The sequence below is a fragment of the Chiloscyllium punctatum genome, chromosome 45 (assembly GCF_047496795.1).
Source record: "Chiloscyllium punctatum isolate Juve2018m chromosome 45, sChiPun1.3, whole genome shotgun sequence".
Lineage (NCBI taxonomy): Eukaryota > Metazoa > Chordata > Chondrichthyes > Orectolobiformes > Hemiscylliidae > Chiloscyllium > Chiloscyllium punctatum.
In genome coordinates this window covers 19597150-19613612 of record NC_092783.1, presented here as the reverse complement: position 1 = coordinate 19613612, position 16463 = coordinate 19597150, and the positions used below count along the sequence as shown (strand labels likewise).

The 16463-nt window shown below is 45.6% G+C and overlaps 1 protein-coding gene across 10 annotated transcripts in view; it reads left to right on the top strand.

Annotated features, from left to right (window-relative positions):
- Window positions 1–5150: 5150 nt before the first annotated feature.
- Window positions 5151–16463, top strand: part of LOC140467201 (transcriptional enhancer factor TEF-5-like) — a 262516-nt gene continuing 251203 nt past the window's right edge. For 2 of the 10 annotated variants that reach the window (XM_072563406.1, XM_072563405.1), the window contains exons 1-2: window positions 5157–5726; window positions 6061–6271. The gene's annotated coding sequence lies outside the window, so the exon portion shown is untranslated. Of the gene's footprint in view, window positions 5727–5771; window positions 5789–6060; window positions 6272–16463 lie in introns of those variants that run through there. The other 8 variants (XM_072563407.1, XM_072563408.1, XM_072563403.1 and 5 more) reach the window with 7 other exon arrangements.

The window sequence follows — 16463 nt, the reverse complement described above, 5'->3', positions numbered from 1 at the left end:
TTTCGGGACAGAGATGAGGAGGAATTTTCTCGCTCAGAAGGTTGTGTGACTTTGGAACTGTCTGTTTCAGAAGGTAGTGGTGGGGCCATTGAATACTTTTAAGACAGAGGTGGATAGATTCTCGTTAGGCAGGGAATCCAGAGTTACACTGGGAGGGGGGGTGGGGGTGAGGGGCAGGGATAGGAACGTGGAATGCAAAATACCAACAGATCGGCCAAGAGCTTCCTAACTGGCAGAGCAAGCTCGAGGGGCTAAATGGCTTCCTTCTATTCCTCTTTCTTATGTTAATATGTCTGTTTGTTTATACATTTTTTAGGCTTCCACTATGTGGGTTGTGAAAAAAAAACACTCTTATAGGACACTTTCACTAGTTGTGACAAGATGCCGAAATCATTAAAGCAATGGGCTCTCACTGTGTTCGTCTAGGTATGGCTGTATGCTCTTGTCTTGCCACTGGGGTAGTGATAGCTTTTAATTTTGTAGCACTGCATCTAGTTGGACAACCTGCAAGTTCCCCTCCAAAACACTTAGCATCCTGACTTGGAAATACATCACCATTCCTTTGGTATTGTTGGGAAAAAAATCCTGGAATTCCCTCCCTCATGGTGTAGTGGGTCTACCCGCAGCAGATGGACTGCAGCAGGTCAGAATGGAAACTCACCAGCACCGTCTTAAGGGCAACTAAGGACGGGCAATAAATGCTGGCCCAGCTAGCAATGCCCACATCCTGTGAGTGAATAAAAGAAAAAGGCCCTTCCACTCCATCTGATCTGGTTTGGATACATTTTACGCTCATGGAGGGGAACCATTGACATTAGTTGGGCTAAATGGTCTTTGTCTATAGTTGTGGTTCTGTATTTTCTTAGACCAGCTTAACAAATTCACACCAGGACTGGGAGGCTGGACTTGGATTCTATTGATTTGAAGATTAATTATAGGATGGCTCAGTTGGCAGATCTGTTGTACGTATTTAGCAAGTATTGCTACAAGAAAGTCCAGTTGGAATCCTTCACACTGTATGCTTTAAGTTAGGCTCTACAACGGCTGTTCAATTGCATTGCCTGGTGATTTGAGGTGCAATCTAAGTTTACAGTTGAGTGTAGCTCAAAAGGAGTGCAGCACTGTCAGACGTCCTTTTTCTTGGATATGGATTTAAACCAAGATTCTGTCCATTCGCCCAGGTGCATTTAAAATGTACCACAACACTACTCAAAGGACAGGGGAGTTTGCTTAGTGTCCTCCCACGTATTCTTCCTCAAGCAAGTGCGAGGCTATTTGTGCTCCTAAGAAGCACCTTGAGATGTTTTATTCCTTTAAGGGAGCTATATTAGTGTGTGTTGTTGCTGTTGCTATTTGTATGTGCAAACATGTGACCACTTTTCCACATTACAACACAACTTCAGCGCCTGTTAAATCCATTGAATATTGCTAAGTTGTGAAAGCTGCGATATAAAGGCAGGTTCTTTCAGCTTGAAAAGAATTCTGATTCTTTTCTTGGGATTCTAGGTTTTCTATTCTGAGTGTTTGTAACTGAGGAAGCTGGTTCTTTGAGGGTAGTAAAGGCACTGTCTAGTCTAGCACTATCTCAGACAGGCCACAACAACCCATATTTCCCTCTGAGTTCTATTGATGTTAACTGACCTCAATTGCTGTGGTACAATTGCTATCATGTATCAGGTTATCTGATATTCTAGTACCTGACCTGTGTGAGGATTCGTGTTGAAATCTTTTGGGTGTCAGTGAAGGACAAGAATGGCTTTGATTCTGATAGCCCTCATTACCAAAAGTCTGCCAACACAATAGGTCCTTGGCTTACTGCTGAAAAATGGCAGACGGGCAAAAAGGTTTGAGCGACTGTGCCAGCTAAGGCACTGTACTACAGATTCCTATGCACAAATCCTAACACGCATCAAGTCCCATTCACCCCTCACCTCACTGACCTACAGTGGCTCACATCGCTCCCTTGAAAATTCTCATCCTTGGGCTCAAAGTCCCTTACGGTCTTGGTTATCCTGGCCCTGCAGCACCCTCCATTCTCCACCCCTCTGAGTATTGGCCATTGTCACACAACACTTTCTGGGATCATCCTGTGTACTCATTGGACACCTTTCAACAATAGAATCCCAACAGTGCAAAAAGAGGCTATTTAGCCCATCAAGTCTGTACTGACCCTCCGAAAGCAGCTCACTCAGACCCATCCTATCCCTGCATTAACCATAGCTAACACGCCTACACTACACATCTTTGGACTGTGGGAGGAAACTGGACCATCCAACAGAAACCCACGCAGGCACAGGGAGAACATACAAACTCCACATGGACAATCACCCAAGGGTGGCATCAAACCCAGGGCCCTACTGCTGTGAGGCAGCAGTACTAACCACTGTGCCAACTGAGTGCTTCCAGAGTGGGCAAATTCTATCAACATCCACTCATTACTAAGACAGTGATGTCTGTGTTGGATCGATAACAGTCACCAGACAGGTGATTGACTGATATCCAAAGACCTCTGTACAGTGAACTAGCGACTATGTCATGACTTTCTGGGTGCATATACCTCTGTTATAAAGAGGTAGCATAATAGTGTTATACAAATAAGATACGGGGAGTTATAGAGTTATACAGCATGGAAGCAGGCCCTTTGGTCCAACTTGTCCATGCCAACCAGGATCCCTTAACTCAACTAGTTTCATTTGCCTGCTTTTGGCCCAATTCCCTCTAAACCCTTCCTATTCATGTACCCACCCAAATGTCTTTTAAATGCTGTAATTGTACCTGCTCCTACCACTTCCACTTGCAGCTTGTCCATACACGCACCAGCCTCTGTGTGAAAACATTGTCCCTCGGGTCCCTTTGCCCTCACACCAGAAACCTATGCCATCTAGTTTTGGACACCCCCTATGTGCGGCCAGCCATTGACAGTAAGAGCTGTGAGGCAGCCATTAACAGACATGAGCTCTTGGAGATTGATTGTTTGGAAGGACATTGGAGGCGGTGAGCTGGCCAAGATGAGGGTCCCGTGAAATCAGGGGTTAGTAGATTGTGCACTTCCTCAGGCCACCATCTTCCTGGGCAGCAAGTGGGACCAAGCCAAAGCGGGGGTCCTGAGCTCCACCTGCTGCTGCTCCAATATATTGCTACCTGGAGACCTGCTGTCATGGTATGCTACCCATACCACGGTCAGTCTCGCACCATCCTCACATTTCCACTGTCGCTCATCTGTAACCACTCATATGTCATCCCAAGAAGTGCTTAACATGCAGCATTGCTTCAGTTCCAAATAAGTCAACCTGGACTTGGAGTGGCACAGTAGCTCAGTGGTTAGCACTACTCCCTCATAATGCCAGCGACCCAGGTTGGATTCCAACCCATGCATGGAGTTTACACATGCTCCCTGTGTCTGTGTGGCTCCTCCGGGTGCTCCAATTCTCTGCCACAGTCCAAAGATGTGCAAGGTAGATGGATTGGCAGTGCTAAAAATGTCTAGGGATGTCAGGCAATGTGGGGAAAGGGTAGGGGACAGGGTTTGGATGAGATCTTTTTCAGAGGGTCAGTGCAGACTTGATGGACCAAATAGCCTCTTTTTCACACTGTAGGGAATTTATGACATTAACTGTGTTTGTTTCTTTCTCTCTCTCACAATTGATGCTGCCAGACCTGCTAATTTTCTTCAGCATTTTCTGTTTTGATATTTGCTTGTTTCATAGCACTTCGGGAACATTCTGAGATTGCAAATCTATGATAGAAATAAAACTGTTCTCTTTTTTTCCCCTAAGTGCAAAGGGATTCCCTCTTAAAAAAAACCCTCGGGGGGATGGGGGAGTGGGGGAAGTGGTGACGCTTCTGGACCAGTAATCTGGAGAGCTAGGCTCATACCCAGGTAATGTCTGTGGGTCCCAATGATAAGTGATGACATTTAAATTCAATCAATAAGGTGAGTTGCTTTGGAATAATGATGTTAAAAATCACACAATGACCTCATAGAGGTTTACACAATTATGAGGGGCATGGATAGGGTAAATAGGCAAAGTCTTTTCCCTGGGGTTGGGAAGTCCAGAACTAGAGAGCATAGGTTTAGGGTGAGAGGGGAAAGATATAAAGGAGACCTAAGGGACAACTTTTTCACACAGAGGGTGGTATGTGTATGGAATGAACTGCCAGAGGATGTGGTGGAGGCTGGTACAATTGCAACATTTAAGAGGCATTTGGATGGGTATATGAATAGGAAGGGTTTGGAGGGATATGGTTTGGGTGCTGGCAGGTGGGACTAGATTGAGTTGGGATATCTGGTTGGACTGAAGGGTCTGTTTCCATGCTGTACATCTCTATGACTCTATGACCAGGTTATAGTTCAACAGGTTTAATTGGAAGCACTAGCTTTTGGAGCACTGCTCCCTCATCAAACAACCACCTGCTGAAAGCCAGTGCTTCCAATTAAACCTGTTGGACTATAACCTGGTGGTGTGTGATTTTTAACTTTGTCCATCCCAGCCCAACACCGGCATCTCCAAATCATGGAATAATGATGACCATGAAACTCACTGGTTGGTGCAAAAAGCCCTCCAGTTTACGAATTCCCTCCAGAAACATCACTAACCTCCAGTCCCACTTGGAAATGATTTGTAAACAGTGGAACAATGGGTCAGCAAATAGTGGCTCTATCAACATCCACATCCCACAAAACAAGGCACATTAAACGTCTCTGTTTTGACTAGGCTGCTAATCAGTTGGCCTTTTCCCAATTACACTTTTATCAATCACCTTGAGACCATCCACTTACATGAAAGTCATTTTAATTGCAGTCATATTTTAAAAAAACTAAGAATTTTGCAGGCAGTAATTTGGATAGAAGTACGTGGGGTGTGAAGGATCGAACTACTCTTAAAGCAAAGCAAAAACCCTACACACAAAAAAATGCCTGATCAATGACTCTGAGAGGAAATGAGAATGTGATTCCCTCTACGAGGCACCGTCCTTGGCTTCAGCACAGCAGCAATTGAATTGCTAATAGTTGTCAGGGTCTCCCGCTCCTTAGATGGCGCCTTTTTCAGGAGGTTGTGTGTGTCTCCTGGGTTTTATGCAAAGCTCTTCCCACCAATCCCATGGAGCTGAGAGAAAACTTTCCAAAAAGGCTGACGTCAGGAGCTAATGGTAGTGCCACTTTAAGATGTGGGAGTGGTCAGGGCCAATCTTTTCCCAAGTTGAGGGATCGCCTACAAATGGAGGACCTGTAGAAAAAGTTGAGTAGGTGTAGGGGAATATATGTTGCTTCTGGACCTGTTCCTCAGACCGCCTCCTTCCCTAACACAATGCACTGATCGGAATTCCCAACAAACACAAAACACAAGAGTAAGTGACAGGAAGGAGACGAACATTTGGAACTTGCCCGGAGAGCAGGCGAACTTTACTGGATCCCGAACGATCCTCTCGCTCCTTCCCTCCCCTCCACCTCGGCACAAAAGTGGCGTAAGCTCCTCCTCTTGTGTTCTTCTGGAGCGAGATCGATTTCATACCAAATCTCATTCTTGAAATTCCACCTCCGCTGTCAACTTCGGGAAATATTTGTTTTAAAAAAAAATCATCTCGAGACGAGTTTTTGGTTGATTTTAAAGAAAACAAACGAAGCGATTTTTTTTTAAGAAGTGGGGGAAACTTTTCAGCTCTGTCTCTCCCCCCACCCCCCCCCAACCCAACTCCGTTTATGTAACACGGACACTCTCTCAGAGGTGAGTCTTTTGTGAATTTCATGTGGGTCAATTTCACCGCAGAATCTGTGCTGTTCACTCCGGTACAGCGAGTGTGTGTGTGTGTGAGTGAGTGAGAGAGCGAGGTCTGAATAAATCTTTGTCATATTTTACATTTTTTTAAAAAGACGAACTTCCGCAGGAAAGGAAAAAAACGAGGGGGGGATTGTTGAAGAAAGGGAAACAAAAGATTCATGTGTGGATGTGTTTGTTGGCTTGTTTGGGAGATTTTTTTTTGTCAGTATTTTTTTTTGCGTTGGACTTGATTTTTGATGAGTTACAATGTCGTGTCTCTCTCTCTCTCTCTCTCTCACAGACAGAGAGAGCGGCGGAAAGTTTTCCAGCGCTTGTTCCGGCGCACCAGAAACATTTTTGTTGGCGGGTGCTGTTGCGAGGCCGACGATTGGTTTTTACCTGCGGAAAGGAACCAAAATATACCAGCCCACCCCGGCGGTTGTGTTGATGTGGAGGTTAACTGGAGGATATCCCAAGGTTTAATTTTGGGAAAGGGGGAAGGCTTTATCAGGGTAAGTGAAAATTTACACGGAGCCTTATTGTCAATCATTGTCTTTTACTTTTAAGTGAACCCCCCCCCCCCCCGGTGTTCCTTTACATTTGTTACCCACGGACCACTTCAGTGATTTGTACCTGAACAACTTTTGAGAGTTATTTTTGAGTTTGTTTTGAGTCCATCGGCGTGTCCACTGCGGGAAGGGCAGGCGATAATGTGAGAACAGCTACTCAGTTCTAAGGAATCAGAAAACGCTGCAGTATTCCACTTTCCTGTTTGATTCTCTCTTCTCTTCCCCCCGCCCTTGATGCCCCAGTACTTGGATTTTGATGGCGGGGTGTTGGGGTTGTCTGCTGATGGCTGTGGAAGACATCTTCGTTGTGTAAATCCACTCTTGAAGTTATTTTCTGACACCCCTCCACCCCCAACCTCCCGGTCAGTCGGCGGTACAGAGGAGATATTGGGGAAAGGGGCTGCGTTGATATAGCACTTGCTCCGTCTCAACACGTTGCCCGAAGGTGGACCCCAAATTCAGTTCTGACAGCAAACGGTTTGACCCCCGTACAACTGATCAGCGACTTCAAAACGGGGATCCACTCTCGGGACAATGTGACAGGCTACATCTCGTGAGTTGTGACTTGGTAGTACAGTTAATGATGTGCGAATTCCGTGTAGATTGTGTTTGTATCAATTTCCTGAGCTGATTGTATCAAATACCCACAGGAAATCTCTGATATGAGAGGTGCTCTGCGGAATGTTAATATTCCAGGAATGACTGACTGTTCCCCCAACCTCTTTAAAATTATTGTTGCAATGTTCTGTTGAATCAAGGCTGACAGTGCTAGATTTAAAGTAAACATCCCTCCCCACGCCAATATAAGGTATGACAAAGCTACATCTTCCCTCACCAACTGAATAAGGTTCAAGACCATCCTGGATTGGAATCTTGCTCTCTCCTGTATGTTGGGAAGCACTTCACTCCCTTCATAACTCCTGGGCAGGATCTCAGTGTGTCTGTGAGCCCCTCCTTTTTATCACAGTGTGACGTTTTCATAATGCAAGGACTGGTAGGCCCTGGGAGAAAGGGAGGACTGCAGATGCTGGAGCAAGGGTCAAAAGGTGTGGTGCTGGAAAACACAGCAGGTCAAGTGGCATCCGAGGAGCAGGAGAGTCGACGTTTCGCACATAAGCTGGAAGGACGTGCCTGATGAAGCGCTTATGCTCAAAACTCTCCTGCTCCTCGGATGCTGCCTGGCTGGCTGTGCTTTTCCAGCACCACACTTTTTGACCCTGATATACCCTGACAGTGAGGGAGGTAACATAAGGCGTTCACTCAAAATTAATTTTATCAAATGTCATCCAAACATTGCCTCATTCTTTTTAAAGGTGCCAACAAATACCATGTTCCTTTCCTGCTGTGGGTTTGACACTGTGGGACTCCCCTAGAGACTCCGATTTCTCCAGTTTCCTCACTTCCCCTCCCCCCACCTTGTCTCAGTCAATTCCCTCGAACTCAGCACCGCCTTCCTCACCTGCAATCTTCTTCCTGACCTCTCCGCCCCCACCCCACTCCAGCCTATCACCCTTACCTTGACCTCCCTCCACCTATCGCATTCCCAACACCCCTCCCCCAAGCTCCTCCTCCCTACCTTTTATTTTAGCCTGCTGGACACACTTTCCTCATTCCTGAAGAAGGGCTGATGCCCGAAACGTCGATTCTCCTGCTCCTTGGATGTTGCCTGACCTGCTGCGCTTTCCAGCAACACATTTTCAACTCTCCTAGAACAACATTATACATGGACCTATACAGCGTTGACTGTTGGGAGGGGGTTGGTTAGCTCAGTTAGCTGGATGACTGGTTTGCAGTGCCAAATGATGCCAACAGCATGGGTACAATTCTCACACCAGCTGAGGTTTCAATGAAGGGGTCTCCTTCTCAAACTCTCCCCTCTCCTTACTTGTGGTGATCCTCTGGTTAAATCACCATGAGAGAGCAGCCCTATGGTCTGATAAGATGATGATGCCTTTACCTTTAGCCGTCTGATGTCCATAACCCATGAAGAAATAGGAAAAGTCTCCACAATGCAAGGCAATATTAAGATAAGGACTGAAATCTGCAAATACTGTTTCTCACACCTAGAATAATGGAAGTCTGACATTCTGTGCTCAGGGTAAGACGTCACGTAAGAGATTAAATGGTATATTCTAGACTAGGATTGGTAGAATTCTGTCAGGTATGGGACCCTGAAAATGCAGCAATTGTGGGACTAGTTTTTATTTTTTCTTTTGAGATGTGAGTGTTTCTGACATTTATCTCTAACCATCCTCAAACTGAGCAGCTTGCTCCGGTGTTTCAGAAGGCAGTCGAGAGTCAATGACATCACTCTCAGTTTGGAGTCACATGTAAGCCCCGTCAATGACATCGGTAAAACCAGATGGGTTTTTCCAACCATTGAAGATGGTTTCATGGTCAGTGTGAACTTCCAGATTTATTAATCGAATGGAATTGAGTACAGATCAGCTGCAGTTGAATGGAATGGTGGAACAGAGTGGGTTGTCCAAGTGACCTGCTTCCAATCACTTAAGGAGGAGTCAAGGCAAGTAATGTTTCAGCGATGGGAAGTTTTGAGATTGAGAAGCCAACAGATTGTAAGAGGGATAGAAGATTGCAGGTGACAATGAGCTCCACATATTGTGCTTGGGGAGCCTGATAATTTATGCTGATATGAACAGTAAGGAGATGGGGAGAAGCCGGTAAAATGACACACAGGGAACTGTGCAGTAGCAGGAGAGAAAAGCTCAATGACAATACTTTGATTGTTGGAAATGTAGAGAGAGAGCGAGACTGAGCTTGGAGGTTGTTTATTTTCATACTGATGGTTAAAAAATGATAGTTGCATTAGTGTCTAGGTTAACCTGTTGGAAGTTAATCATTACTTATGGCTATTTGGCAGGAAATGAAAGACTTTTTGTAAAGAAACAGCATTTTAATTCCCAAGTTTGTCTTGTAATTCATCCTTTGGCACCATTGATTACTTTGATACTGCAAAAATAATTATTTTGAATAGGGAAATAGCGTACCGTAATGATTTGGAAGTTGAAGGATTACTGTATGAAGCATGACCTGGCCAACATTTTACAATGAGTATTAAACCAGATGACCAAACCAATTCCCATTGGAGGATGTGGTAAGCGTTAGTACTTGGAGATTAGGAAATCTGACTGCCTGTTTCTCATGAGTGACCAAATGGTAGATGCTCAGGATGGCATTAAGTCTGAGTGTAAGCTGGCATCTTGATGGTGTGTCATGTATTGAGCACAGGAGGCTACTGGGTCCATGTCTGCTGCTGGTTTTTCAAAGGGTATTTGGTTAGATCCACTGCCATCATTTTTCTTGAGAGCCCTGCATGTATTTCCGCTTTGAGTTACTCCAATTCCCTCTCAGAAATTACCATTGACTTTTATTCACCCAACACATCCAGGCAGTGCGTTCAAGATGGTTACAACCTGTTGGACGTATCAGGTTTCCCAAAGGCCTCCAAAGGAACTGGCTCCTTTGATGATTATCCTTAACCGTCTCAATTCCCCCCCATCCTGAAATAAATGCTGATCAGAACAGGAGAGAAGATAAAATAAACTCAAAGATAGTGATAAGGCGATGAGATGCTTGACCTTAAAAAAAAAAAGTGAATCTCACTAGAAGTCGCCAAATGGAAAATGGCCTTGGATTGTGGGGTTATTGACTTAGCAGGGCTATTGAGGTCTGTTGGAGTCACCCAATGCTTATCTCCTCTGATCTTGACACTGTCCTGTCCTCCTTGGTCCAGAGCTCTCTGAATACTTCGGGACACCACCCACACCCTCCACTTCCTCCATGACATTTGCTTCCTTGGCCCCCAATGCATCTTCACCACGAACATCCAGTCCCTCTACACGTACATCCACCATGGCAAATGCCTCCAAGCCCTCTGTTTCTTCCTCTCCCGCCGATCCCAGCAGTACCCCTCCACTGACACACTCATTCAATTAGCTGAACTGGTCCTCACCGTCAACAACTTCTCCTTCAAATCCTCCCAATTCTTTCTTACCAAAGGGGTAGCCGTATGGGCCCCAGCAATGCCTGCCTCTTTGTTAGTTATGTGGAACAGTCAGTCTTTCACAGTTACACCGGCACCATACCCCACCTTTACCTCTGTTACATTGATGACTGTATTGGCACCCCTTGTGCTCCCACAGGGGGGGTTGAGCAGTTCATCAATTTCATCAACACCTTCCACCCTGACCTCAAGTTGAGCTGCACCATCTCTGGCACCTTCCTCCCCTTCCTGAGCCTCTCCATCTCAGGTGACCAACTCAACACGGACATCTACTTCAAACCCACCAACTCCCACAGCTACCTGGACTACACCTCCTCCCACCCTGCCTCCTGTAAAAACATTATCCCTTCCTCCCAATTCCTCTGTCTCTGCATTATCCGCTCCCTGAAGGAGCAATTCCACTCTAGAACATCCCAGGCGGCCTCCTATTTCATGGACTGTAATTTCCCCTTCCACATGGCTAATAATGCCCTCCATCACATCTCCACTTTCCGCAGTTCCGCCCTCGAACCCCATCCCTCCAACCACACCAAGGATAGATAGCCACTGCCCTCACCTTCTCTCCCACTAATCTCTGGATACAGCGCATCGTCCTCCGCAATTTCCACCATCTACAAATGGACCCCACCACCAGAGATATATTTCTTCCCCACCTCTGTGTTCTGCAGAGACCATTCCCTTCGCAATACCCTCGTTGGGTCAACGCACCCCACCAACCCACTCTCCACCTTCCCTTGCCACCACAAGAGGTATAAAACCTGCACACACCCCTTCCCCCTCACATCCGTCCAAGGCCCTAAAGGATTCTTCCACATCTGACCGAGATTTTCCTGCACATCCAAACACCTCATCTACTGTGTCCGTTGCTCTCGATGTGGACACCTACTTCAAACCCCACTCCCCACAACATTCCTGATGAAGGGGTTATGCCCGAAATGTCGATTTCCCCTGCTCTTCAGATGCTGCCTGACCTGCTGTTCTTTTCCAGCGCTACACTTTTTTTTTCCACTCTAATGTTGTCAAAGCGTGGGGTCAAGTCTGCAATATTCTGGTCCATCAGCCACAGTTCCACACCAGACCAATGATTTATTGATGATCAAAAACACCATTTGCAGATGCATTTTATTTGCACATTCCACATAGTGTAGCAATCTTCTAAAGTTGCAGCTTGCTCAGTATTTTGCAGACTTGATTAACGGGTTCAGAATCTTGACTTTTGCACCAAACAATTGTCTGTTGGATTTCAGAGGTGTTTTGGTTCCAGTCCTTTTGGTTCAGTGCCACGTTAGGAATTGGGCTGGAGCACTTTTTCATCTGTATCTGACCTTATTTTGATGTCCATTGGTAATCATATTGTGATCACTTCTCTCAGTCCATGGGCTTGAAGTAACATCACAGCGTGTGTGTGTGTGTGTGTGACCGACCCCTGGTTAAGGCGGCAAGGTTAATTAGGGCTGAGGAAACCTCCGATCTGCCAACTTGCTGGCACATTCTGACTTGTCTCCAATAGAGACAGTGCCCACTTGGGTGAGAGGCTGAAAGGTGGATTATGTTCCATGTTGTGATAAGCCAGCTGTCTTTGTACAAAGGGGATGGAAAGAGGAAGGGGGAGTATGAATTATCAAGTCTGACAGGGAATGATTAATTATTTAAGTGTAATTATTTAATGAAGGGTGTTTTCTGTTGGAAATTTACTGGGAAATGAAAGGATGATTATACCTATGAGGAAGCTCTTTGTTTCCATAAGGTTCTCCTATAAGGAAATTCTTTATTTAGTAAAGTTCCCCTAAATCGAAATGTGTGTGCAAGTTCAGTTTATAAATAAATCAAAATGCAGGTTGGATAACTTGCTTTATTTTACATGGAACTGAAGGCGGAATGTTTTTCTTTGTGAATTCTTCAAATTGGCTGCAACCAATTGCCTTTGAGGTGAGCTTTCTAGCTATCGGCCCCTCTCCAAATCGACACCATATACTCCCATCGCTTCTGAAGTTGAGGTTTGGTGCCGTGAGCGTTGTGGTCAGTTGAGCATGCTTTGACATTCGCCGTCCAGGGTAAGTCAGTATTCAACCTCGCAGAGTGTACGTTGGGGGAAAAGACCGAGCTAGAGACATCACATCCATTCATTACCCTGCCTGATGTCTGCCTGTCAGTGAATTGTAATCCTCCCTTAATAGCGATGGAAAAGCAACAGCACAGAAAGAGACCATTATGTCTGTGCAGCTGAAAATAAAACTAGCCAGCCATTCTAATCCCACCTTCCAGCACTGGGTCCATGACCTTGCACTTCAGCGCCAGATCCATGTTACTTTGAAATGAGCTGAGAATTTCTCCCTCCACCACCAAACTGGACAGTGAATGCAGACATCGCCAACCTTGTGGGTGAGAAATGTTTTCTTCATGCGCCTGCTATTCCTTCTATCTATTGCAATGAAGTTGAGCCCCTTAATAGTTGGCCTCCCTGCTAGGGGAAGCAAATCTTCCTTGTCCATTCTATCCAAGGCCTTTGTAATTTTGTGCACTTCTGCTTCTTTTATTTCTTCTTTTACAATTTGTGCTCGGGGTGTGAGCATTGCTGCATAAGCCAGCATTTATTTCCCATCCTGAGTTACCCTTTACAAGAAGATGGGGAGCTGCCATGTTGAATTGCCGCAGTCTGTGTGGTCAAGGGCCTACCATGAGGAGGGCAATCTTACAAGTTGTTCCTGGCCTGCTGCTCCATTTGACAGTCACTGACTGAGCAGAGAACTGGAATCGTCCTGGATCCTGTGACCCATGTCCACACTGGGAGTACAATCTGTTAGCCAGTCAATAGAGAACAGGAAACTGTTTCCAAGCCACTATTTGCACTATTAGTGTTGTCTGTTTTCTATCCTGCCCTCTGAGATGTGATGGCCAATGGCCATTGCCGATAGCTAAATGTATGCTTAATAATGAATGGTGAGCATGCACCCTACTGGGTTTGCCTACCTTTGGAGATCCAAGTTCACAGACCATCTTGGGAAAGGAAGGAATTAGCACTATTGGGATTCAGTTCTGACCATCCTTTTGAGCGGTCTGTGTTCTGGGGCTTAAATGTCACAGGTATCTCTGACTATCTTCATTGTCTGTGAATGATTGGTTACATCCCAAGCCCAGGGTTGATGTCTTGAAATGGAAGTGGACTACGTGACTCTTAAAATATTGCTTTCCTCATCTCCCACCAACACCTCTTTGATTCCCATTTGCTAGAATTGAGGGGAGTGCTCCAATTTTGTATGGGGTGGCATGGTGGCTCAGTGGGTAGCACTGCTGCCTCACAGCACCAGGGTCCCAGGTTCAATTCCAGCCTCTGGTGACTGTGCAAACTCCACACAGACATTCTTCCCGTGTCTGCGTGGGTTTCCTCTGGGTGCTCCGGTTTCGTCCTACAGTCACAAAGATGTGAAGGCCAGGTAAATTGGCCATGCTGAATTGCCCATAGTATTAGGTGCATTAATCAGAGGGAAATGGGTCTGGGTGGGTTACTCTTCAGAGGGTCGGTGTGGACTGGTTGAGCCGAAGGGCCTGTTTCCACACTGTAGGGAATCTAATCGAGCCAAAATCTTGTTGCCCCATAAAAATCTCATGATATTGTTCAAAGAGAGGGGTGCAATTGGAGGGAGGGTTGTATGTTGTGTGAGGCGTGAGTTATTTTTCCATAATGCCACCACCACCTCTTTCCACACCTCCACCCCCCCCACCCCCCCCAACCATACGCCAGTATTGTTCTTTGTCAACCTCACCAAAATAGATTTCCTGAATATTATTGGACTGCCATCTTGAAAGCTTGCTGTGTACAAATTGGCTGTTCTTCTTTGTTGTGCTCCTGTGTTAGTAAGGTGCTTTGAGACGTGCTGAGGTTCAGAAAGGGGCTGAGTGAATGTAAGTGTGGTATTTCCTCAGCTGTCATGCCTCTGAAGAGGCTGACTGATCAGAGTAAAGAAGGAGCAGCAAAGCTGACTGTCTGACCCAGTGTATCCTCCCCATCCTCACCCTGTTACTGCTAATCCTACCGACAGGTATTTGAGAGACCAAACAAAAGTCTTTGCTCTCTTTTAAACCACCACCAGTAATGATGTGTTCAGGAATGAAGTTAAAACCCTAATTACATGATAACTCACTTTAATTCCTTTCATGTAATTTTTAATTTCCTTTGGACATATTAATTAACAATTGTACTATTTGAAGTTTTCAAATTACCATTAAAGCTGTTTGTAAAATGATATCACCCATCAGTAGTGAAAGAATCTTCACCCTCGGGAGCTACAGTCTTCAAAACCCAGTTCAAACATCCGTTTCTAAATCTTTTAAAGATGGTAATGTTCTGAAAGTGCTGTGTTTGCGTCCATTCACAGAAAATGGGAACAGGAGTAGGCCATTCAGCCTTTTGAACCTGTTCTAGCATTCAATATGATTGTGGCTGATCATCCACCTTGCTTTTGTTCCTGCTTTTGCACCATACCTTTTGATCCCTTTCACCTCTGAAGCCTTATGAAAGCATTCAATGTTATGGCTTCAACTGCTTTCTGTAGCAGACAATTCCATTTATTCACCACTCTTTAGGTGATGAAATTTCTCCCCATGGCAGCACGGTGGTGCAGTGGTCAGCACTGCTGCCTCAGTGCCAGGGACCTGGGTTCAATTCCAGCCTCAGGCGACTGTGTGGAGTTTGCACATTCTCCCCGTGAGTGCATGGGTTTCCTCCGGGTGCTCCAGTTTCCACCCCCAGTCCAAAGATGTGCGGATTGGTTGGATTGGCCATGCTAGATTGCCCATAGTGTCCAGGGATGTGCAGGCTAGGAGGATTAGCCATGGGAAATGCGGGGTTACAGGGATAGGGTAACGGGATGGGTCTGGATGGGATGCTCTTCAGAGGGTTGGTGTGGATTTGATGGGCTGAATGGCCTGCTTCCCCACTTTAAGGAATCAACGATGATATCAATCCTAAAAGGCCTACCCCCAGTTCTGGACTCCCTGTTCATTAAGACCATCCTTCCTACACTAATGCTCTGTCCTGTTAGAATTTTATAGGTGATTCCACCCCTTTCTGTGCTTTTCCCCCAAATTCTTCTAAACTCCACTGATTATGATCCCAACCAATCAAGTCTCTGTGTATACGTCAATCCTGCTATCCCAGGATTCATTCTGGTTAAGTACAGCATTTGCCCCTGTTCGGACTGTTTGCCTCCTTCAAAGCTATATGAAGAGCGATGAAGTGAATGTTGTAAACCAGCAGGGTGGAGGAGAATGGGGAAAAAGTGGGACTGTAAATCATGCAAGACAGGGGGAAGCTGGTCACAGGCCTGAGGAGAAACAGGAAAGTGTTTGTCTGGCTCTCAAGCCTCTGCTTTAAGCTAAATTATAATTCAGCATTTGGCCTGCAAGGAAATTTTGATAAGCATCTGGTGAAATTTTCAGTAAAGTGTCTACATATGAATATTAATTTGAGGAACTAGTTGACAGGAGAAATCTCAGCTAATCTGCAGTTTGAATCTGGGTGCTTGGGCTTTCAATTGTTTCCTGAATACATCCAAGTACGGAAGCTGTAGGAAGTGATAGAGTGGTTACTCAGAGTTCAGCACATTCTCTGGCTGAGACTGTGGCTTCAGAACAAGATTGACTCTCATTTATACATCCAAAAAAAAAAGGTTGAACTAAAGGCACCAGATGCACAATTGCTCTGCACAGTCCCTGCCCCCAAGGCTGCTCTGGCTTGTCGAACCTTATTTTTCAACCTTTCCTCAAGAGTGTTATTTGAAGTTGAAAGAACTTGTTAAATGTCTGGCTGTTGGCTTTGTGTCAAAGTTCTTTGTAATGCTGTCATTTAACTTTCCCTTCTCTTAATGGGTCGCTATCTTCCCAATGACGACTTTGGCATGCCTTAGAGCCATAGAGATGTACAGCACGGAAACAGACCCTTTGTTCTAACTCATCCATGCCAACTGGACATTCTAAATACACCTCTCCTCACCTGCCAGCACCCAGCCCATATCCCTCTTAAACCCTTCCTATTCATATACCCATCCAGATGCCTTTTAAATGTTGCAATTGTACCAGCCTCCACCACTCCCTCTGGCAGCTCATTCCATC